At 38.4% G+C, this 26,194-nt stretch overlaps 1 protein-coding gene across 8 annotated transcripts in view; it reads left to right on the top strand.

Annotated features, from left to right (window-relative positions):
* The window catches only part of FER (FER tyrosine kinase), a 200,385-nt gene that overhangs the window by 59,938 nt on the left and 114,253 nt on the right, over positions 1-26,194 (top strand). The window lies entirely within an intron of this gene.

Raw genomic sequence — 26,194 nt, forward strand, 5'->3', positions numbered from 1 at the left:
TATCTTGTTAGTTATTTCATGTAATATCCTGTAGTAGTGCTAGTGAATATTGTCTGTAAGGGTTAGTGGAGCTTACCATTCTCCTGATCAGACTGATCATCTTCCACCTCAGTTCAAGATTACTAAAGTATGTCTTCTGATGTCCAAATCTCTGTTTCAATGGGTGGGAGAAAATAATCCTTGCATATATGTATAATACACCGTGAAGAATTCTGACCTCTTAATTTTTTTTCAATAAAAGTTATCTATGATGATTTATCTTTTTTTAGCTGGAGGAGTTACATACTGAGATTTCTAGAATGATGCAAGAAATACATTTTTGCATATGATAAATGTACCGAGAGTAAGAAAAATGTCGCTATTTTGGCTTCAGAGGATTTAGTCTTATAATTTGTATGCACCGTGAAAAATAATGGAATATGACTTAAGTGCTGGGTGATTTCCCTTCAATAAGTTATTTAAGACAGTCAAATACCACTTAAGTTTTGTTTAATTATTAAGTTGATATCCTGTGCTAGTAAAATTGACTAAAAAGTGGTAGATACAACTGCAGTCTAAATTAAACTTTCTTCAAATTGCTGCACCTTGAGAGGGCAGTCTTGACTGTATCTCAAGAGGAAAAAATAATACACTGATGGGCTGTTTGTATAAATAAGCATCCTGGTGATTTTTATAATAGTATTTTTTTTTTAGTAAAACTCCTTAAAATTATACAGGTGCTAAATGATCAGAAGTGAAATGTTCTTGCTGCTGATGCTCATCCTGGTATCATTTAGGAAGATCGTTGTTTCTTCAGCTGTAAATCTATTTAGGTTTCTCCTCTTTATCTAAAAGCAGTTCACCTAAATGTTGTCTAATACTGCATTTGAATGTGATTATTTTTTCCTGTTCAGAAATTAATCTTAAACACTTGTTTTACAAATTCTTTTCCTAAGAATGACAAAATCGTAATTGGCTTGTGTTTTGAGCATGCATATGAAGTACTTTTTCACATATTCAGGCACAAGTGGAATTTTTTTTGGTAATTTAAAATTAAAAATATGATATACAAAACAACTTTGTAAAGTTTCATCTCTCTAAGTATTTATATGGTATCATATAAATACAGCCAATTTCATAGTGGAATAATGCGCAAACTATTTTGTTTTCCATCTCTTACATTAGGTAACATTACAGTAGAATACTAACAATGAATGAAATTCTGAAATGCTGCTGATGTGTTTTTATAGGCAGTGTTATGTTACGTGTGTGTTATAACTTTGTTTGTTTCCTTGTTCTTTTTTGCTTCTGTTAACTGTAGGAAGTTTCATATTTTGTTAGTGTCTTCAGTATGGTTTGGTTTGGTCAACATATTGTTTGTAGAATGTTAGCTGTGTATTGGTGTTCATGTACACATTTTAAGAAAAAAGGAAATTGCTAGATGATTCTGTTTCATTCAATCATGATAGCATAGCAAGGAGTTAAAATAATTCTACTTTTGGCCATTCCTGAACATTGCATTTAATAATTTTGGCATCATATGTGGAAAAATAAAATCTGTTTTCTTGTTTCTAGCATTTATACCTTTCTACTGAGATAACCATGCAAGACAGAGATAATTTTAATGCTGAAGGTGCTACAAGTTTAAAATAATATCTTTGAGCCCCTTAGAGTTATGCAGTTATGATACTATGTGCTATGTAATCTGAAGAACTGTAGTTAACTTTTTCTTCTATACTTACATTAAAGTGAGGAGATAGATACTAAGAAAAAGCTGGTTATTCCTTGTAAACAGCTGGTTTTTTGCCAAAATGTTGTAGTATCCAAATTGTTATATATTCTGTCACTTTACAAAAATTAACCAGTAACTGAAAGCTTGAGCTAACTTTTCAGTGTTTAGATGTTCAGTCAATGCATGTATGGCCTGTCATTTGTCTTAAGATATGTATGCTATTCTTGCTATTAATATGATCAACAGAGCATGGCAGTAGTCCACCATAATTAAAACAGACAAAACAACAACAGCAAAACTTTTGTATGTCTAATGATCTGATTAGAAATAAAAACATCAGGAATATTTGGAATATTGCAGTGCCAGTTAAACATTTACTGAGGTAATTAAGTACAATGATGGTGGTTTGCATTTCATAGTAAGACTTTAAAATTACAGCATCACTATTGACTTCGAAATTGTTACAGAAAAGGAAATCTTCAGGGACTGCTTAAGCCTGGCAATAGATTTAGTTAATATAGTAATTAGTTTTGCTTAGCAATAATACAGTGAAATCTGTATGCCACATTAATATGTCTTCTACTTTTTCCTTACATGGTAAAAACAAATTTTATAAAGGTGCAAACCCATTATTTTTAAGAATATGTATTTAAAACTATATGGTTTTCTCAATATAGAAATATTTCATATAGATTTATTTTGTGTACTGCAGCATTATACTGGAACCACTGATAAAACTGGACTGGGTATGCAGGATCTGCAATACTTGGAATACTTGTCAGCAGGTGGAGCTCAGTGCCAGAAGACTAGTTATGACTGAATAATCAAAATTTTTCATCCTTACATATGTTTTTAAAAAAGGCATATGAGACAGAAATGTTGAGGAAAAAAATGTGTGTTCTCATCTATCTAACATCTAAGTAATCTGAAGTGGTGGTTTTGTTTTGTTTTGTTCTGATTTTTTGAGGCTTTTTTACAAATAATAAAATATAACAGTAATGTAGAAAGACCCTAATGCATGGTCTTCAACAGCATGTAACCCAACTAAAAGAGCTGTGCAGCTATACTGTCCATGGAGCAACAGCACAAATAGACACTGTTCTTTCTCCATACGCTCCTTAAAGGACTTCCAGTCCAGCTTGGTTGCCAGGATTGAAGGCTCTGCAGTACAGATGAGTCAGGAATGAGACAGTAATGTCTCTGGTAACATGAACTCATGCAGGTACACAGGGAAAAAGGAAGCTGAAGCATCATGATATCATGATACAATCAGTGGGATGGATCTAACTATTAATGCACCATTCCAGGAGAGTTCCATGCTTAAAACTGTACACTGTGGGGTAACAGAAAGTGGGTATTAGTAAGAGATTTTACATTTCTGAATTCTGGTTTTATCTGTTGTAGCAGAATTATCTAAAAGGAAAAAAATATAAAAGTTCACTGCGTATCTAATTGATTTTACTATTTGTCATTCCTTTTTAAAAGGCTTCAGAGATCCTATTCTCCGTGATTGCTTTAAAAGTAAGATAAGCCAGCTTTTGGTGAAGATTGTGGTAAATAAAAAAAAAGTTCTCAGTGGTTATGGAAGAAAAAATATTAAATGCATGAAACAGTGCTAAAGTGCTAGTTTCATTATTTGTAAATTTTTCTAAAAGTACTTTCTTATTTTCCTAATGTGAATGCTTTATATTTCCATCCCTGCTTTCTAGAATCCATGACTCAGTGCTCCTTCTAATAGTGTGATCAACAAACCAATAGTCTCAGAGTCTTCCTCTGCAGCTTTGGGTTTGAGGCAAATGTTTTCAGGATTCTCACTAAAATCATAATTGACAAATTTAATCAATTTGTATGCTTTTAATTTTTTAAAGTCAGTTACATAGATATGAAAGAGCATTTCCAGGAGCTGGTTATGTGATTATAGATTCTTCATTAAATGAATTTTAGATGATGTATCATAAGGCCATGAAACATAACCCACTGAGAGATGTACCCACACTCTAGGGGGTCTCCTTTTCCCATACCGTCTCAGGCTATATAGGATCTTTATTTTCGAACAGGTGCAGGGAAACTGTTAGCTTCTGTGACAGCCCATTGCAGCAGTAGCAGAAAGCTTGATGGTAGAGATAATTTTTTTTTTTCTTACTGACTCAGAAGAATTGAGGCGTTCCTATGCTTTGTAATGCATTGCCAAACAGCTCCCTTGTTTATCTGTCCATGAAAGTAATTCTCTACTAATTTGTGTCTCAAGACATTTATATAAAACTAAGATTATATGAGAGCATGTATTAGGAAGTGGTAGGGGAGCCCTTCACAGTTATTTGATTTAAATATCTGTAAACCTTGTAGACTTCCACTGTGCTATTCCAAGATTTAAAGTTTCTTGTCAATATGAACAAGGCCAAAGTAAGTCTGTGCAGTGTTGGTATCCTTATCCTTTCTCTTACTTTTGTCTCAGCAGAGGAAACACTGCCAGTGTAGTCATGTTGTAGAAGTTGTGCCTATTAATTCATAATTCATTAATTCATAAACAGTTGTATTTGTTCGATGCCTGGAGAGCTGAAGTTCAACTAAGTGATCTTTGCTTTGGGCCACTTCCCAAGCTTGCTGTCTGGGACCTGTGTTTCTGGCTTAGAGCCAGAACTTAACAGGGAGCAAAAATGCTCCAAATGTCAGATGCTTCTAGGAAGTGTGAAGGATGAACTCTGTTCCTCTTGCTCTCAGAGTGAGTTTGTTCTAGCTTCTGTTTCTTCTCTGTGTAAATCTTACTTGCCTGACAGATATCAGAGGAAGAACAATCCAAAAGGAGATACTAAGGTAATAGACAGATAAACTCAGTCATACTTTATCCCACATGGGTATTACTGACTGGTCCAGAATTTACAAGATGGGAGGTCAATGGAGCTGTCAAGTCTCTTTTCAGTGAACATGCCTGGAAACTTCTGAAGTAAAAGATTAACCTGACCATAATCTTTTCATAGACTAAGGCTCAGAAATTATCTATTTCTTAAGGTTAGCATATTATCTAACAAAAAGTGTTGAGCAATAACCTAGTCTTGGGGAAAGGCAAAATTACAAGTGTGAGCGAACCTTGGAAGGAATTGAGGGAGGTGGCTTATTCAGAGTAAACAAAACTCTCTGAATATTTTAAGTGCAGAATTAGTTTGCCCTCTCCGTGTGAAGGAGGGTATATGTACTTGAGATGAGTACACATACTTGTCTTGAACTGCCAAAAATATTTCAAAAGCATTCAATTTTCCTTGAGGAAGGAGGCTTCATCATAGTAGTGCTGCAGCATTGCATACCCACTGGGGATTTGTTATTTCAATCAAAATCTTCTCTGTGAAAGCTTCACTCAGAAGTTTCCCTTTGAACAGAAATCACGTGCTGGTATCCAGCATATGTTTCAGTATATGTTGGAATGTTTCTCTATGTTGTAGGAGGGAAGTAGTAATTCTCTGCTAGAATTATCGCCATTGGCTTCTTGCATCTTTCTCATAGCGATGGGACCAAATTAGTGTGATTATTAACTTCTCATAGCCTCTAGGCAACACACAGGAAATAATGTGATAGAATTTGGCTGCTTTAAATAATCTCTCTCCTTTTCTTTTTTCCTCTTTTAAGTGGCTGGTTAAAAATAGCCTTGTTCTTAAAGGCAATTATTATGCTTCTAAAAGTCTTAAAATGTATTATAAAATATTTATTGGAATTAGAATTTATGGTTTTAATCTAGTGCCTCTGGTATTTTATTGCCAGATTTGAAGTATGATTTTATGGTTTGCTTTGTGGCTTCCACTCTTTTCTGCCATGTTAGGAAGCTCTTACCTGCTACAGACTGAGAAACCAGAATGGTGATCTAATCTATTTTTCAGAGCACTACCCTTAAGATACATGCCAGATCATTTTTTGTTCTCCTTTTTATTTTTTACTGTTGGTGATCTTTAACAGTGAGGTAAATGAAATAGCATGTTTCAGATATCACTGATTTTTTTTGGGGGGGGTCATCCTCCAGTAAGATAGATGCAAAACATTTCTGGTCAACTTGGGATCCAGGTGCCCGAACATCAACATTAATGCCATTTTTAGATTGCTTAAAGTATCCTGCCTGACATCAAGCTGTGACTCATGTCTGCCAGTCCTGTGTTGATGTCTTGGATAACCTAAGCCATAAAGAATAGTAGATACTAGTATCCAAACAGGTGAAGCCCATTTTCCAACAGACACTTTGAAGTTCTCGGCTCAAAAAAGTCTTTAACGGTAGGGAAAGTGGAAGTCCCATGTGAGATGTGATAGTCACTGTAATCCAGTGAAAAAGTTCCAGGATTACTTATCTCAGCTTCTTTTTAGGGAGGTACAGAAACAGGCCACAAGAAACTTATCTTTATTTGACTGTTGTGTTAGGGTAGTGTGAGAAAGGCAATGACATTTGCATGAAGATAATAGTAGATACCCAGGAGTTTCTGAAACTAATGTGCTCATCCTAAGAAGAAAGAAAGCTTGGAGTATCACAGCCAAGATGCATGGAAATGTGTCATTCTTGAAAAATGATTGAAAGTCTACTTTTGGGGCACTATTGGAACTCTGATAAATTACTTCTATTTTTAATCAAATAACATTCCTGATCTGTATGACTGTGTGGCTCAAAAGCAGGTTTGTTTTCTGAAAGTTACTACAGATTTTTTCTGCAAGCAAAGTAATTTTTTTAATCTTTTTTTTTCAAGCTTCTTAATTGCAGAAATAAAGATTTTGTTGTCTGGAAACTAGGTTATAGATCTTTACAACTCAAAAAAACCCAAGAAAAAAAACCAAAACAAATTAAGGATAGAATAGCTAAGAATGACTTGCCTGCCTCAAAGTTTTTCTTAGTCTCACTCAGTGCCTTTAATGAAAGACATTTGCTAAAAAAAAATAAGAAAAGATATGCCCTCTTCCAGAATGTATTATGATTCTCTCAGCTGGAGAGAAAGCAGAGGAGGTTGTTCTGGGGAAAAAAGTTCAAATCTAACATCTGTGAGATGCTGAATTTAGATCATCTCTTTACCAGGTGCTCCTAACTGGTCTTTGGTTCCTAATCAACATTTACTTGAGCAAGAAGGTTCTTAGTCAAATATTTAATTTCTTTTCTGTTAACCCTTTTAGGGAGTTACTAAAACCAGTTGGAACAGGTATTTCATTTGACTTCTTATTAGCCTTTGGCAGCTTTATTAAGTTCCACAAACATGACATTTTGAGAGAAATTAGATTATAGATATTTCCTGTCTCAGAGTATCACAGGAACTTGTGATATATGTGTGTCGTGGGTTGACCCTGGCTGGATGCCAGGTGCCCACCAAAGCTGCTGTCACTCCCCTCCTCAGCTGGACAGGGGAGAGAAAATATAACAAAAGGCTCATGGGTTGAGATAAGGATGGGGACATCACTCACCAATTACTGTCATGGGCAAAACAGACTCGTCTTGGGGAAATTAGTTTAATTTATTACCAAGCAAATCAGAGTAAGATAATGAGAAAATAAAAACAAAATCTTAAAACACCTTCCCCCCACCCCTCCCTTCCTCACAGGCTTAACTTTACTCATGATTTTCTCTCCCTCCTCCCCGCCAGCAGCGCAGGGGGACGGGGAATGGGGGTTGCGGTCAGTTCATCACACGTTGTCTCTGCTGCTTCTTCCTCCTCAGGGGGAGGACTCCTCACACTATTCCCCTGCTCCAGCATGGGGTCCCTCCCATGGGAGACAGTCCTCCACGAACTTTTCCAACGTGGGTCCTTCCCACGGGCTACAGTTCTTCATGAACTGCTCCAGCGTGGGTCCCTTCCACGGGGTGCAGTCCTATCAGGAAGAGACCACTCCAGCGTGGGCTCCTCTCTCTCGATGGGTCTGCAGGTCCTCCCAGGAGTCTGGTCCAGTGCGGGCTTCCCACGGGGTCCCAGCCTCCTTCGGGCATCCACCTGCTCCAGTGTCGGTTCCTCCACAGGCTGCCAATGGATATCTGCTCTGCCGTTAACCTTCACGGGCTGCATGGGGACAGCCTGCCTCACCATGGTCTTCACCAGGGGCTGCAGGGGAATCTCTGCTCCAGCACCTGGAGCACCTCCTGCCCCTCCTCCTTCACTGACCTTGGGGTCTGCAGAGTTGTTTCTCTCACATATTCTCACTCCTCTCTCTTCTGACTGCTGCTGGTGTTGCACAGGTTTTTGTCGTCGTCCCCCCCGCCTTCCCCCTTCTTAAATACATTATCACAGAGGCGCTACCACCGTCACTGATGGGCTCAGCCTTGGCCAGCGGTGGGTGCATCTTGGAGCCAGCTGGCATTGGCTCTGTTGGACATAGGGGAAGCTTCTATCAGCTTCTCACAGAAGCCACCCCTGTATCCCCCCCAATACTAAAACCTTGCCATGTAAACCCAATACAATATGAATCAAATTACAGGGAAAAAGTCTCAATTTCTTTCTTTGAGATTTGATTGCACTTTAAAATCTTTCATAGGCAGTATCCAGAGATTTGATAGGAAATGAGACCTAAATGGTTGTTAGGGTGCAGCAAGGGCCAGCTGCTCAAAGAGGAGGGGTGATCCAGGAGATGAGGGTGACCCCAGGCTGGGCAATACCCTCTCTGATGGGGTGCTGTCCCACAAGGTCTGAGCACAGTAGCAGAGCCAGATGTTAACAGGGTCCATAGGCAGCTCTGGAGACAGCAGAGCAATGAATCAGGTTCAGAGTCCAACTAGGAGTCCAGTCAGGAGCAAAAGGAGAAGGGGTCAGAGGCAAGGCTGAAGACAAGGCTATGATGTGGGTCCAAAGTCCGTCCAGGACACAGGGCCAAACACAGGACTGGAGGAAGCTACCTATGAAGGATCCATCCAGGAGGCAGGGTCAGAGACAAAGCTGGAGACAGGTACCTATGATACAGCTCAAGCCAGGACTCGGTGCCTGAGCTGAAATGGGGCTGGTGGGCACATGGGCAGGGGTGGTGTGAATCTCCAAGTGAGGCTGGTCAGGGCCACTGAAGCCTATTGGTGCCCTCAGGACCCTGACATTAATATTCTGATAGATGCTTACTTGCTTGCCTAATGAAATAACTGCTTTAATTTGTTGCTCTGTAGATTAGTTGAATGAGAGGATGAGAAAGTGGAGCCAACTTGACAGTTTCAGGATGCATGTGCTGTTTTACACGTTGTCAATGTTAGTATAATTCCATGAGAGAGAATATTTCCATGAGACTGTGGCTTTGCCTTTTTCAACATGTTGCCACGGTGATGTGTTGGGTGCTAAATTAAAGTGTACGTAGTATAATCAAGAAAAATACAGGATACAAGTGATAGAGCCTAAGAATTTAAAAAATTAGGAGCTGTATTTGCAAATGTTTGGTTTTGATGTGCCTAAGAATTACTTGTTTTATTTCCAGATCTTGGCTTCAAGTACTAAGATGAAATAAAATCACTCAATGTTTGGGTTTATACGTAATATAAGCTTCTGTCATTCCCCTTTTAAATTAAATTTACCTAGTTTTGCCAAAACTTTGTGACAATGCGGACTTTCACAATGGAGAACATAACTGAAATTACCTCACTCTGGAAACCTGTATTTAGCATTCACTTAGTGACTGTGATAAACATGAAAACAAAGAACTGTAGGCAGAGAGAAAAATGGAAACTTGAATATATTGGGGCAGGGGGCTAAAATGAGATGCTTGACAGTCTTGACAATTTCTGTATTGTGGTGACCTGAAGTTTTCATCTTCTGTGCTAGCAGCTCTCTAGAGCAGTTGAACTTGTTAATTGTTATACTGAGTTCATTCTGGGTAAGCAGAGAATGTCACAATACAGGAGAAGCTGATGTGACTGAGCAGGCATTACACTGAGGTGACCATATACCATTGTACTAAAACAGGATATGAATTTTGTATTATTTTTAAGCGAGGGAAGATAGATTCAGAGTTCTACTAAAAAAAAGTTTAAAAGTAGCTTCTGGGTTAAAAAAAAGAAACTTTTAGGTACACAAGTCTTTCATTAGTCTGAAAGAGAAGCCCCAGTCCTCAAGGAAAATGAAGGTTCAGAACAGCTGATATAAATTCAATTTTATTTTCTTCAAAATTCAATGTTAATTAGTTTGCTGTAAAAGTTAGCTGCTATTATAGCATAAAGGGGAGTTGTTATCTCTAGGAGGAGGACAAAAAGACAAACCTGCAGGTGGGAATTGTGAGCATTTCCTATCTAATAGGATCTCATTACAGTGTAATTGTGGTTGTTTAGTCATCGTTGATGCAAGTTCCAGGCTACAGTAATATGTGACAACTACATAAGTACCATTAATGGAGGGATGATTTATCTTCAGGTAATTTTTGTATGGGGCAAAGAAGTAGCTTTTTGAAAAATTTGGCTGTTTTGTTCTAAGGCTGTTCTTGTTGGGGAAACATCCTCTTTAAACTCACTAATGTGGTTGTTAGGAGAGCTCTGTTGAGAGCCAGTGTGGTAGTATCCAAAGCTGTGGCTGTGTATTAGAGTGTTTTGGTCCACTTCAGGTGCTTGCTGCTTTTGTGTGGTTGATCTGTTCAGTCTGTGGGATTTATATATATAATTTGTAAATTAACACTGTTTATATGGATCATTGTATCTACAGTTTGATCTTGGCATTGAAGTGTCTCAGGGACAGTGTGATAATGAAATGTAGCTTTATAATGTGTGATGAAAATTAGTGAGGAAATAAGGATTTTCAGCCAAGATGACTGAAATATAATCTCAGTTGCTTTCTTCAACATACTTATTAAGAAGTTGATGCATTGAGTTGATGCATATAATGATACCCATCATCTGTAGAAACTATTGATTCTTGGGGGGGGGGGGGGGCAAAAGGAGTTTCTTCTGTAACAGAGAAGACTGGTCTTTGATTTGACAAGCAGCTTGAGGATGCTTAATGGGTACTACTGATGAACTTTGAGGAGAGACCCCTTGGTTAGACAGTCCCCTTTTAATGAGTAATGACTCAAACATGTGAAAGACTCCTTCTGTTGACCACTGAGCATAACAACTCAAAGTCTTTTTGTAATTCTGCAGGAGAAATGCTACCTAATTTATTGTGGCTCATTGTGCTAGATACATTTATAAACTTCACCTTAGATAGGATTGAAAACTGTTACTCTCTGGTACCATTGCTGAAACTCGCACACTGAGTCTTTCCTCCTTGATGTCTGTATTTTCCGAATAGTCTTGTTTGTGTTTATGATTTATACAGCTGCGATCTGAGGTATGATGTGAGTTCAATGGACCATAGGCTTTATTCAGAGTAGAATTTCAACACTGCCTGTTTATTGGGTTTGCATTTTTGTTCTTCTGTTGTTTAAATTGGCAGATATTTGTGGTGGTGTTTACTTAATGTGTAAAAATGTCTAACACTATGTTGGTTTGCTGTTTTCCTTATTTGAAAAAGTAGTGGCCATCTGTGTATTATGCATGTCTCTTCTGAACAAAAATACTAGTGTATTTCCAGTAGTTATGCCAGTATATATTATTTATAGAAATAAAAGCTTAATTTTAAATTGGCACCCTACAAAGATTACTCAGTAAGCCTACCTCAGCTATTCTGCTGAAGTTGTGTGTTGCAGCTGTCGCAAAGTTGCTCTATCATTTTATCTATTAATATGCAAGCTGATTTTGTTAATAAACTGATGCAGGGATCTGTGAACACCAAAAGCAAACATCACATTCTGACTGTGCTAGCTGTCAAACAGAAATACCTGATAAAATTTGAATCTAGTTGTACTACAAAATCTTTCTGGTTATGAAAGGATCAGTTTTATTCTATAATATAGCTAACGTAAATGTGGATCTGGCTAAGAACCTGTTATGTCCCATCTGACTGAACCTGTTCCGAGTTAACTCCATGAAGCTTTGTTTTACTGTGATAAAACAAATGCATCCTCTCACAATACGATTTTCAAAACGGGATACAATTGTGAATCCATATTTAATAACACTATTTATTGGGGGGAAGAAAACGGCTTTACATCCTATTGGATCCCATAACACGTGTAATGCTATTTCACATCGCTTGACGTAGCATTTGCCAGGCTGACTTTGTTAGAGCCAGTCGATGAGTCAGAACCAGTCAATGAGTCATAAGAGGGACCTTCATTGGTAGGTGCCAGTTTTTGGGTGGCAGTGTGGAGAGGGCAGAATCCAACAAATGTTACCTTAAACTGGTCAGAACAGTATGGTAATAAACTTACGGACAACGTACCTCTGGTGAGTTCACGGAGTGGGTGGCTGGGGAGACTGGATTCTTCACGGCCCTCTAGGAACTTCCTTTGAGGTTAGGGGAAAACTTGGGGTTTCCCCCCTCTAATAGAGTACTGTCTTCTGTGAGTTGGCACTGACCTCTGCTAAAGTTGGGTTGCAAGTTCCTGCCTGCGGCCTGGGAGTCTGCAGCTATTGAGTGTTCTTGGTGTCTTGTGAACCCTGGAAGGACTTATGGTTACTTGTGGATTTCAAGGTCATGCAATATAGAGAGGATGTTCTTGTTCTCTCTTCCTTCCTTACATGTTGACTTCTGGCCACTGTTCCCCTAGCAGCTGTTGGCACTTCAGCGTATAGCTGCTTCAATGCCTCTAATCCTTTTCCAGGGACCAGACTTTGTTGGGCTTAAATGCCTAAAATCTGGACTCCACCACTTGATTTGTCAGACACATTTCTTTAGCAGGCATTACTGTGTGTATCTGTGACTAAAAAGCAACCAAATCCAAACTACAGCTTTTTGAATATCTATTTAATGAGATCTGGAAAGACTATGTCATTCCTCCTGTTACTGAGTAATGCATTCTAGTTAAAGTAATTGACCTGTATAGTAAGCGCCATCACTAACAGCATGCTGCATTCAGTTCATGCGATGTTTATAAATACTGCATTTGGATATCTTTTGGGCTGAATAACCCTCAGTTGGCACAGTGCTCTGCTTTGTTGGCTGATGCACAAGACTACTTGCTCCTGTAGCTTCAGTTTTCACTTTATGCAGCTGGTACAGCATCCAGTTAGGTGGTTCAGTTGTCTATCGATGTCTTCTCTTTTGGATACAAAGTGCTGAATTCCAAAGATATGCAGTCCTCCTTAGGAAATCTCCTTTTGGAGGGAACCTTTGCTTGAGTTCAGGACAGGTGAAACTTTGTTTTCAGTATCTCTAGGAAGAAACCCCCAAACTGTCCTTCTCATTGACCCCTTACCTTTGCTCCGTATTCCCTGTATTTTTCTGGAACATCTTTTGACTAGCCTCCATGGCAGCAATAATTCACCTGCTTGTAGCTCATAGCTGTCATTTTTCTCTTTGCTGCCTTCTAATCTCCTCCCTACAAACTGCCAGGCAGATTGGCTGTATGAGGTCATGTTTCATCAGGATACTGATGTCATTGTAGTCAGTGGGACCAGAGGAGCTTTGCCTGTGCAGATCAGGAATAAAGGATTGAAAACAGTTAATGCTTTGTGCCTTGCTGAAATGTGGCTTGGCTTCCTATCTGGAATTCTTGAGGTTTAAAATAACCAGAACACAGGTTTTTACTAGCAGTGAGAAAAGGAGAACGGTTTGTGTTTCTCAGGCTGCAGCGTATGTAAGTATACGTAGATTTCTGGCAAGCTTATTACTGTTATTTCAAGTTTGTGGTTAGTAAAGATAATTTCCAGTTCCAGGTGACATTCTTTGGCATGTACACTGCTCTCCAGGGATTCACCAACATGCTTGTGGTAGCTGTGGGTGATCTTCATCATTTCCTTACTTCAGCTACTGACCGTTGCAGAGACCATTAGGAATTGAGGTTTTTTGGCCATTTTGTGCAACACTTTTCATGTTCAACAGTCTGGATCCTCACATAAAAATGCCTGGAAGTTGTATTTATATCTACTTAATCTGCTGAGTGCATTGTGTGGTGCATGGTAGGTGCAGTTTGGTCCTTCAGCCACCTGCACTGTAAAATTGTTCATGTGTGTTGTGGTTTAGCCCCAGTTGGCAATTAAGCACCACACAGCCTCTCGCTCACCCTCACCCCTGATGGGATGGGGGAGAGAATTGGAAGAGCAAAAGTAAGAAAACTTGTGGGTTGAGATAAGAACAGTTTAATAATTGGAACAAAATAATAATAATAAATTGTAATGAGAAGGAAAACAATATGAGAGCAAGAGAGGAACAAAACTCAGGAAAAAATAAGTGATACAACCACTCACCACCCACCAACCGACACCCAGCCAGTCCCCGCGCAGTGATCCCTACCCCCCAGCCAACTCCCCCCAGTTTATATACTGAGCATGACGCCATATGGTATGGAATAGCCGTTTGGCCAGTTTGGGTCAGCTGTTTTGGCTGTGCCCCCTCCCAGCTTCTTGTGCACCTGGCAGAGCATGGGAAGCTGAAAAGTCCCTGACTAGTGAAAATATTGCTTAGCAACAATTAAAACATCAGTATGTTATCAATATTATTCTCATCCTAAATCCAAAGCACAGCACTGTACCAGCTTCTAGGAGGAAAATTAACTTTATCCCAGCTGAAACCAGGACAATGTGTCATGCGAAATATAGCCTAGAGGTTCTTCATCTGTGGCTTTGTATTATTAGCCCATATAGCTGTCTTTCACCAAATTTTTCCTCTGTTAAAATTGCCCTGTTTTGATGTCTCTCTTGAACATAGGTCAGCAAGGATGACTCTACCTCTTTTTATTTGGTCAGTGGTTGTAATGAAGTTCTATTAGTCCTTAAGTAATATTTATCAGTCTGAAGAGTTAGATGTTAACTTTTTTAGAAGTGAAGCTATCTACTGGCCACCTAAAACTTTACCATTCAATTGAGGAAGTGCGATTACAGAATATTGTCATTTGTTAAAGAAGTGCCAAAACCACTGTCTGCCTTTATACTTTTTGTGGAAATTGAGTACATGAAAACTTCAGGACATAGAATTTATTTTCTACACTAACATCCACCGTTAGTGGAGGAAAACTGATCAGTTGATATTTTGTCAAAATTTAGTCAAATAGGGATGAAGTTTCCAAATACTAGTAATGCACATAACATATGTGTGTATTTAAAAGAAATCCATTTTTTCCATTACCTTATCAAGAATTTTCTTTGTAGCTCAGGTTTTGGTTTTTATTTTTTAACTTGAAAGGGGGATGGCAAGATCAGTCTCTCTCTGTGTGTGTATGCATGTATATAACCAGTTTTAAAATGTATTTCACATTGAAGACTTCATCTCTTCAAATGGCAGCTATAGTGTTGATCTTGATTACAACTCCGGGGCAGCAGTTCTAGCATTACTGTATTTCTCTGTTCTTCTGTAGAACTTGGGTCATACACACCTGAAACTATTTCAGCTGGATGTGTACAGTAATAAAGTACAAAATAAAACTAGCCTTTTTGCTTCAAAAAATGCTCCTAAGCATTGTTAACTTTAAATGATTTGTGGATGCACATGTCTTTCTAGCTAATATAGCATGTGCTTTTCATAGCCACCTGACAAACTGTAATGTTTAGATGATGGAAATACAAAATTTCCTCACAGTTGGTTTGCTTTGCATGTTTTATGATCTCTTAACATTTTTTCTCTAACATACATTGAGCTTTACGTTGTTTTTAAATTTATGGTTATATTCTTGAAATTTCAAGTCACATTCATGAAATCTCACTGATTCACTGATTGCTTATTCTGATGTTAGTATATGTAACTGCTAACCCATAAATGCTGGTTTCTAGGCTAAAAATTATATCTGGCTTAGGAAGATGAAAATGTTTGGAAACAGGGAGAGTATTTGAAGAAATGTAATACATTCCCACTCTGTATACTCTTACCTCTCATCCGTTCTTGACTGTTGTTCAGGTTGTTTTGGTCACTTCTTGCCTGGAACAGTGGCAGTAGTTCATTCACTGCTCTGGCTTGTTGTGGTTCTTGATTTTCTCGAGCGGCAGCACAGCCTGAATGTTGAGCAAGATGTCGTCCTGGCAGATGGTGAATTTGACCAGCAGCTAGTTAATCATCTTGGCTTTTTGGATGGTGAGCTGCCAGAGGATGTGAGAAGATGCAGGTTTTCTTGCTTTCGTGAACATTAGGTACTGCAGTACAACTAGGAGCACTCAGTATAGTCCATTTTATGTTCTCCTGTTGCAACTTCATGAGTTTACACAGAATTATAGCAAGAGAGGCCTTGTGTGTATATTTGAGGATCTCTTACTGTGATGTGGCAATGACTGCCAAGGAGGAGAAGGATCATGTTATGACTAGGTACTTCCCTTTCAGCTATAGCAAGTGCGGTACAGACTGAAATTGGATCATTTTTGATTACTTGAAACTAGTAGAGTGATAGTGTAAGAATTAATAAAATATTTGTACATTAAGTTACTAATAGCATTATTGATTAATAACAGTGCTCTTGAGATCAGTGAGACAATTCATATCTGTACATTTACATACCAGCCTGAGGTTTTAGTAGGTCAGAAGCCTTCATTTTCCCTGATACATGTTCCCCCAGTTACATAAGGTAATGGCGTTTAAATTTAATGTTTCAAAAAATATGTATTAATTCTAAGTTTGGCTCTAAGATTTCAGAAGTCTGAATTGGCTTGTTACATTGCCTTTATTGAAATCAATTTTCCTTTATTTGGCATCGTTATGCAGTCAGTGGATGGAGGTGTATTAGGATTTAGTGGATCTGTAGATACATTCATTAAGCAAAGCAGGAATTCCTTGGTGAATTTCAGGGGCCTTTCTATGTGCCTTGCAAAAGCTTTTTGGCTGGTTACTTTTTCCTTCCACAAAAATAGCTATTGGACAGGATCTCAGTGCCTCAGCTTAGATGCAGTACATTTAGTCATCTTCTTTAAAGCATAGTTGACATTCTTGATGATAATTACATGAAATAAAAATACTCTTGTTTTTTAAAATAAAAAGGCTGTTTAGTATTTAATAATTAAAATGTACCATGTGTCTAGAAACATTATTGCTAGCCCCCATTAAGAAGTACTCTACTTCCTTAAAGACCTCTAATACATATTTGTGTGTTTGGAAGATTTACTAATCATTTCAAAGATGAAGGTGACATTTCCCTGACATTTCATATGTAGCTTGAAAAATTGGTCCTCTGAAACTCTAATTAAAACAGAAAACATAGTGCAGACAACTTAACTCTACATTCTGTTCTGATAGGTAGTCATTCCAAAAGAAAGCAAAGGGTCAATCATAGTATTCATGCTCCTTTTTTAAAAATTAATTTATTTACACAAAGTGTTTGCTGAAATCTGAGGCTTTCTTAAGTAAAATCTGCCAAAGGCTTTCAGGTTTTTGTCTCCAAATAGCCCACCAATCTCTTGTTTAACGCTCTTTCTTATTGCTGTTTTCCTGAACAAAAAAAATTACTTTCTAGCCTCTGTTGCACCTTCAAAATTCTGGTATATAAATAATCATATGTATATAACTTATCACAAGAGCAGAAAAATTTATTTGGAAATAAAGCAAATATTTTTTGATAGTAAGTTGAGTGACTTCCTTTACTTGTTATAAATTATATGTATTATTTCTAACAGTCTTTTTTTTTTTTTTTTAATATTAGCATCATACTGTGTAATTATATTCCTGCAGACCTGATTGTAGTAACAGTGCTTGATTTCACATATACCAGTAATGAACTCTGAGTTACCACTCAAAATATGGTCTAAATGTTCCTGAAGATATCAGGTCACTATTTATTTAGTGATCAAAACAAAAAAAAAAAGCTAGAATTTTTCAGGAAAGGAACAGAGAATAGAGATGAAAACATTACATCACTGTATAAATTGATGTGCACCTGCTTCCCAAATGCCATAGAACTGCAGAATAATTTAAATTGGAAGATATCTCAGGGAGGCCATCTGGTCCAGTTTCTTTCTCAGAGCAGGGTCATCTTTGATGTCATATCAGGCTGCGCAATGCCTTGTTGCAGTTGAGGTTCTAGCAACTCCAGTGATGGAAGTCTCTCTGGGCAACCTGTTTCAGTATTTGATCACCGTCCTCATTGTGAATTTTTTTTTTCAGTATCTAGCTGGATTTTTTCTCAATACAAATTGTCTGTTGCTGCTTGTGCTTTTGCTGCGTCTGGCTAGAAGAGTCTGGCTCCATGTAGCTGCTTTTATTTTAAGCTCCCTAAATTACAAAATTGATGTAGGAGAATTCAGAAGGGCAAAATAATGCTCAGATACGTGGAGAAACTTCTGTAGAATTAGTGAATAAGTAGATTGGGCTTTTCAGACTTGAAAAAGCAGACTGAAGGGGAATGTGATAAAGATGCATACAACGTGTTGGCTGACATGGAGAAAGTGAATAGGGAATAATGGTTGTTCACTGTTTCTTCAGAAGCACGAAGCAGGGACCGTCAAATAACCACAGTAGGCAGACGATTCAAACTAATCAGACAAACGTGTTCTTCAAAAACATGTAATTAAGTTGTGCAACTGGTTGCTACAGCAGTGGGTTGTAATAGTTTATATAGATTCTGAAAGTAGCTGAAAAGATTTATGGAAGGAAAATCCTTCCCTGACTGTTACATACAGAAACATGACATCTTACACTACTAAGGCAAATCTTATACGATAGATCTTTAGAGGACAAGGATATGCTCTGAAGAATTATCATTCTCCTTTTCTTACAGGCCATTAGGCCACTAGCATGGACTAGGATGTATCTTTGGTCTGAGAAAATACAGCTGTTCTTAAATTTCACACCAGTAAGTCTTGTGTTTCAGGCTAGCCCCTGCAATTCAGAAGGTGGAACATTAATTTGCATGCAGTGCAGTGTTTTACAATATGTGTACATCAGTGTCCTGCTTTCGGCTAGGATAGAGTTAATTTTCTTCCTAGTAGCTGGTATAGTGCTGTGTTTTGGATTTAGTATGAGAATAATGTTGATAACACACTGATGTTTTAGTTGTTGCTAAGCAATATTTTCACTAGTCAGGGACTTTTCAGCTTCCCATGCTCTGCCAGGTGCACAAGAAGCTGGGAGGGGGCACAGCCAAAACAGCTGACCCAAACTGGCCAAACGGCTATTCCATACCATATGGCGTCATGCTCAGTATATAAACTGGGGGGAGTTGGCCGGGGGGTAGGGATCACTGCGCGGGGACTGGCTGGGTGTCGGTTGGTGGGTGGTGAGTGGTTGCATCACTTGTTTTTTTTCCTGGGTTTTGTGTCCCCTGTCCCCCCTCTTCCCCCCTTGTTTTCCTTTTCATTACAATTTATCATCATTATTGTTGTTGTTATTATTATTATTATTATTATTTTCAATTATTATTATTATTTTCAATTATTAAACTGTTCTTATCTCAACCCACAAGTTTTCTTACTTTTGCTCTTCCGATTCTCTCCCCCATCCAAGCGGGGGGGAGGGTGAGCGAGCAGCTGTGTGGTGCTTAGCTGCCGACTGAAGCTAAACCACGACAGTCAATTATGCATAATTTCTGCTGCTTTGGAAGGTGTTACTTGTGTTTAAAACAGAAAATGTTACCTTATCAAAAAATAGTTTTTGAATAGCTGTGTTGTTTAATTGGTTTCACTGTGTACTCGAGATATTTTTAATTAGCTTTGAATGTTTTAATTTTTAATAACTTCGTGTTACATCTTCATGGCTCTGCATAGTGCTGCTCCCAATTCTAGATATCTACAATAGCAAACTAAGAAAATGCATATTATAATTCCTGGGAAGGTGCTCCGAACATAGGTGATCTGCTCAGCTCAAATAATCAGCTCATATTCATCCAGCAACTCCTTCCCTGTCTGAGTGCCATGTTAATAGTTTAAAATACCCTGTTTTGTTTGGTAAAGATAGCATGATTCTTTAACTGGTTTTGTACATGTGGTCTTTCTGAAATACCCAGTTCTGTCATGGATGAGAAAAAAAAAGCCTTGTGAGGTATGAGTTTAGTCTTATTTATGACTATTTATGACTTATTTAGACTTATTTATGATCACAGACTTCAGAAACATCAGGCATGTCCTACTGTATGTTCAGGTTTTAATATGTGTCAGCATTTACATCTCCTTCAGTATGCGCTAATACCAATGAAACAGACACACAAAGATTTTGTGGTTAGTATATCCATTCATCAATATGTAGGCCAGAGTTACTGTCATAATCTAAGTTTATTATGTGTTTTTGGGGCCTCTCCTCAATAACTTTTAATCTCCAGTGCTGAACTGACTAATGCAGAGGATCATTTTCAGAAGATTATTTTCTCTAAAGCTTCTTTGAAGAACACTTTGCTTATAAAACACAAAACTCCATTCTCATGCCAGACATCTATAGCTTTCTAAGAGCAAAAATCTTCCTTGTTCTCCCCGATTTCTAAATTTGAAGCCTTAAGATTAATGTTGTTCTGGCATATTTTTCATCAGGAAAATCATATCTTCAAACCAAAAATGAAAAGGAGAGCATCTTAATTGCTCTGGGAGATACTGTCTGGTTTGTCTTTTTTATCTGTAAGTTCATTGAATCATAGAATCACAGAATGGTTTGGGTTGGAAAGCACCTTAAAGATCATCTAGTTCCAACCCCCCTGCCATGGGCAAGGACACCTTCCACTAGACTCGGTTGCTCAAAGCCCCATCCAGCCTGGCCTTGAACACTTCCAAGGGAGGGGGCATCCACAACTTCTCTGGGCAACCTGTTCCAGTGTCTCACCACCCCCATAGTGAAGAATTTCTTCCTTATATCTAACCTAAATCTACCTTCTTTCACTTTAAAGCCATTACCCCTTGAGCTAGCACTGCATGCCCTTGTAAAAAGTCCCTCTCCATCTTTCTTGTAGGCCACCTTCAGGTACTGGAAGGCTGCTATAAGCTCTCCCTGGAGCCTTCGCTTCTGCAGGGTGAACAAGCCCAACTCTCTCAGCCTGTCTTCAGAGGAGAGATGCTCCAGCCCTGTAATCATTTTCGTGGCCCTCCTCTGGCCTCGCTCCAAGAGGTCCATGTCCTTCTTATGTCGGGGGCCCCAGAGCTGAACGCAGTACTCCAGGTGGGGTCTCACAAGAGCGGAGTAGAGAGGGAGAATCACCTCCCTCGACCTGCTTGGCCATGCCTCTTTTGATGCAGCCCAGGATACGATTGTCTTTCTGGGCCGCAAGTACACATTGCTGGGTCATGTTGAGCTTCTTATCAACCAACACCCCCAAGTCCTTCTCCTAAAGGCTGCTCTCAATCCATTCTCCGCCCAGCCTGTAGTTGTGCTTGGGATTGCCCCGACCCATGTGCAGGACCTTGCACTTGGCCTTGTTGAACTTCATGAGGTTCTCATGGGCTCATCTCTCAAGCCTGTCAAGGTTCCTCTGGATGGCATCCCTTTCCCTCCAGCGTGTCGACCACGACACACAGCTTGGTGTCGTCGGCAAACTTGCTGAGGGTGCACTCAATCCCACTGTCCATGTCACCGACAAAGATGTTAAACAACGCCAGTCCCAATACTGACCCCTGAGGAACACAACTCGTCACTGGTGTCCACTTAGACATTGAGCCGTTGACGGCAACTCTTTGAGTGCAACCATCGAGCCAATTCCTTATCCACCAAGTGGTCCATCCGTCAAATCCATGTCTCTCCAATTTAGAGACAGGGATGTCGTGCGGGACAGTGTCAAGTGCTTTGCACAAGTCCAGGCAGATGACGTCAGTTGCTCTTCCCTTATCCACCAACGCTATAACCCCGTCGTAGAGGGCTACCAAATTTCTCAGGCACGATTTGCCCTTTGTGAAGCCACGTTGGCTGTCACCAATCGCATCCTTATTTTCCATGTGCCTCAGCATAGTTTCCAGGAGGATCTGCTCTGTGATCTTGCTAGGCACAGAGGTGAGACTGACTGGCCTGTAGCTCCCCGGGTCTTCCTTTTTTCTCTTTTTGAAAATGGGAGTTATGTTTCCCCTTTTCCGGTCAGTGGGAACTTCACCAGACTGCCATGAGTTTTCAAATATGATGGATAGTGGCTTAGCAACTTCATCCACCAGTTCCCTCAGGACCTGCGGATTCATCTCATCAGGTCCCATGGACTTGTGCACCTTCAGGTTCCTTAGATGGTCTTGAACCTGATCTTCTACAGTGGGTGGTTCTTCATTCTCCCAGTCCCTGCCTTTGCCTTCTGCGACTTGGGCAGTGTGGCTTGAGCACTTGCCGGTGAAGACTGAGGAAAAAAAGTCATTGAGTACCTATTTATATCACCTATATGTACATGGCTGGATAGTTTTTTTAGCAATATTCAATATATGCTGCATTGTCTGTTGTCCCTCGTATTGCTAATCTTCCACCTTTTGATCAGTAGAGATAGTGTTACTATTTGCCTGTCCCTCAGAAGCATTAAATCTGTTCTATTTTTATCTTAGATCTCTCTCCAGCTTCTTACTTCCTTGCTTTTTTAAAAAGAGTATAGATTATTTTTCTTTTATAACAACATCTAAGGTACAGCCATTTTTCTGGATTCATACAGCTAAAAAGCTCTTTTGAGCTTTTACATTATGCAGTTCAATTTAAGCAAAATCTTTTGCCCTGTTGCTTTGTCTTGCTCATGTTCATTCAAAGTACCATTGCGAATATGATTCTTATGGCCTGTCATTTTGATTGTGTCACACTTCTGGGTGTATTGTATTATTTTTCATGCACTGTAAGATCTGTGGTGATTTTGTCCAGTGACAGAACTGTATGTCTGGCAAAAGGGAGATTTTTGTCCACAGGACCCTAACAGTTGTAGTGCATGACGACAAAAGCTAAATTCTAGGGGAAAATCCATTAAAATGGACAGGACCTCATGTTGCACAAAATCTCCTAAGGTGAGCATACGAAACACAGAAGCTTGGCTTTCTGTATATCACGTATAAAGATGCACCTGAGGATATTCTCAAGCAAAATAGGGTGTGCTTCACTTGAGTTTTTCAACTGGCCTGAATTCTGCCCTTCTTTTTGGGTTCTTATGCTTTATTTTTCCTCTCTGCATCTTGTCAGAAGAGAAAAATTGAAAGCAAAATTAAGAGTGCCAGAGTGGTTGTCTTCTGCTGTGACTTCTCTTTAAAAGAGCTGAGGTAATCATATTGAGTATTAAGAAGGAAAAAGAGAACTGGAATGAAAAGGCTGGCTGAGGAGTATACAAGTGGGAACAGGGTTTCAGCATTCCTTGTTTTGTGGCAGAAGAATTATAGCACTGCTGCATCCGAAACTGGTTGCTTGTAAAATATGATGGAGCACTCTAATCTGATGGTTACAAGTAGTTGCTGTTAATCAGTTTCTCAATAAAAGAGTTATTTGTCTTAGTAAATCTTTTCTATATTATTTGGAAGTAAAAGCAGTAGTGGTTTGCATTGTTTACCAAAGGGGATAATGACAAGAAGTCCTGTCCATAAAACAGCTTTTTGTATTCCATAAAGAAGTTAATCAGTCTTGCTTCATTCCAGGGTAAGTAGTTGGATTTTCAGCAGTTTTGCTAGGTGTATCTGTCCAATGGATAGAAAATTCATTACCTGTTCTAAGTGCCAGTCCCAAGTCTGGTGGAGATTCATTTTAATTAATTCTGGAGAGTGATTAGAAATATGGCTAGTCCTAAAAGGGAAATATCAGTCAATGCTTTTTTCATAATTCCTTGTATGATGTGCTCTTGTGCCACAGGTACATTTAAACGCAGTCAAAGAAATAGATTAAAAATGTTCTCTAATGACAGTATATATTTTCATACATATCTAGCTTCTTAATGGTAAACTACAATTTATTCTGCAGTAATTCAGTCATTGCATAAAATATTATGGTCTACAGATGAGTTTTCTTTTTCATTAAATTGGTGTAGTATGAAATAAAGGAAGTGACAAATTGTGCTACCATTTTGCTAATATGTCTGAAAGTAATTCTTTTAAATGAAAATGAAACTGAATCAGCTAATATGTTTTAGTAGGTGCATCATGTATGCTACCAAGCATACTACTCCATAATGCTCTCTACAGCATCCCTGATGCAGAACTCCTAATTCCTTTCCAGTGCCCTTCTCGTTTGTTAGTCAAACAGTAACATGTCTTATGAGTTTGTCTGAAGTGTATGTGGTGACTACATAGCTAGCATGGTTGTCCTGGTTAGTCAGATGTCTGATGTTTGTTGGAATGAGTATTGTGTGGAATTATAATGAACTTTTCTTCCTGAGGACACAGAGAATGTCTGCTCTGTGTTGGCTTCCTCCAGAAATTTTAAATAACCTAATATCCTGAGATAATCCTTTCATTTACTAAATCCTTCGCTAAATTGTGAGGGCCTTGGCTGAGAGATTCAAAATTTAACGTGGCTGGGGTAGAGATCACTGAAGGACAGCTCTGATGTGTATTTCCTTTTATTTTGGAAAGTAGGCTTCAAATAACACCCTGACTTAACTAATAAGAACATCTCTCACTCTCACTCTCACTTCACACTGGTGAATATACTGTTCTCAGTGAAAACTGATTTTCTGCAAGATTTAATGGGTCCTTCTAAGGTGGTCTGCAGCTGGGCAATGGCAAAAAAAATTCAGTAAAAGGCCACTGTTGCTGCTCTTCAGTTTTATTCAGGTTGCCTCAAAAATACTTAAGTGGAATAAATAAACTCAGTACAGGCTGCAGTTGTGTTTGTCATGTGCTTGATAATGCCTGCTGTGCAGACAAATTGTGAGTCTTCATTGCTGTAAGATACAGAGTAGTTTCAGTGTGTCAGAGGGAAAGTGCTATAAAAATACTGAACAGTGTTTATAAATGTATTGCTGTTTGAACAGGGTATGCACTACATTTTGAACAGAGACAAAGTTTATTCCTTAAATCACAATTTTAATGCTCATTCTATTTCATGCAGCTATTAGCCACTATATATCACTCAGTGGTGCTTATCAAAGTCCTCTGATGGGGCCCAGTCCATGAGTCTTTCTGGTACTTTGAGTCAAAAAAACTTCCTGCTAAAAACATTTTTCAGTAAGGAGAAACTGGTGAGTGTAGAACCTTACTTGTAGTTTGATATTGTCACAATAGCATGCTATTACTGTAAAATAGAAAGAAAACTCCTGAGTTTGTTTAGGGGAAGTGTAGTGGAAGTCATGCATCTTTTGGTAACTTGCTTTTTCCTGTCATATAAGAACTAAACATTTAATTGCAGTTAAATCTCATGGCTCACTTCTGAAGACATGTGTGAAATGAGTGGATCATTCCACACCCAGCAGGTACACAAGCAAATTTAGACTCTGTGTCCCTCTATTGTTAAATAGACTTTTTTTTGTGTGTGTGTGTATAGCCAGTTGAATTCATCAATATTATAAATATAAAAATCAGAACTCAGTACAGAGTGTTTTATTTTAAGAAAACTAGTTGTCATACAATATTACTTGAGTCTGATAAAAGGAATAAAAATATTATTGATGGGTAAGTGGGGCACATAGTTAATGAGTATTTCAGTGACTCATAAAATCCCTATTAATGTTTTGACTATTTGACTGGTTTTTGCACTCTTTTTTCACAGCATACAAATGAAGGCACATTGCAGAATTTTGCTACCAAATAAATAAATTTATTTTACTAATACCATGTTTAACCTATATCCTGTAAACTAAATTGTATTTGGGAGTCATTTTCAAACACTGATATATTCTGTATATAGAATGAATGAATATTATTGCTTATTCAGAAGTCCTGGAATAAACTGAAGCTGCATTTATTACTTAATCAGATTTTCTGTTTCTTCAGTCAAGGGTGTACATCCAAAACTTGGAAGCAATTTTTCTTTGTAACACTACCAAACAGTTGTAGTCTGTCTCCATTATCAGTTTCTTACAGTTTAGGTAACCTATAACTGATTAGAATGAGATTGTTAACATGTGGTCTCTCTGCTTCGGGTTTAATTACTTTGCAAATACTCATTAAAATATCTTGGCTGTTTCTGAGAGTCATTTACAATAAATAAGCTCGGTTTGTCAGTGTTAAAAAAAATTTTTGTATTTTTTTAAAGATTCTTTGATAGTAATTTTGAGAGCTGATGGTAGATCAGAGATTAAGAAATATATAGTCTTTGGACTAAGTCAAGTTATGAGCACCTTGGAATTTACATGGATTTATGCTGAACTAGAGATGCTTAAAGGCTGTTTCAATATTCCAGTTAGAGCCCTCTTCTTACAGAATTTAAAACCCAGATGATGGCTGCTCCTATGTTTTACGGTAGTGCCAGAAAACAAATGGATCCTATAACTTGCACTGTTTGGTACTAATATTTACAAGTAGTATATTGTTAGAGAAGAATGTGTTAATAAAAGGGACTCCCCCCTCCCCCATTTATTAAGTAAGGATAATGTACATATATATATTTGAGGTTTACTATGTGGGCTTTTTTTTATTATATTGTTTCAAATCAATGTCCTTTTTAAAAAAATAGGGATTTCAGGAGAACTACGAATTATGTCCTTTGTTTTTAGGGTACAAAAGAATTTAAGTTCTCTTTATAGTTAACAATAGTGATACTTAAAATAATT

This window comes from Ciconia boyciana, chromosome 4 (genome assembly GCF_034638445.1).
Source record: "Ciconia boyciana chromosome 4, ASM3463844v1, whole genome shotgun sequence".
NCBI classification, from domain to species: Eukaryota; Metazoa; Chordata; class Aves; order Ciconiiformes; family Ciconiidae; genus Ciconia; species Ciconia boyciana.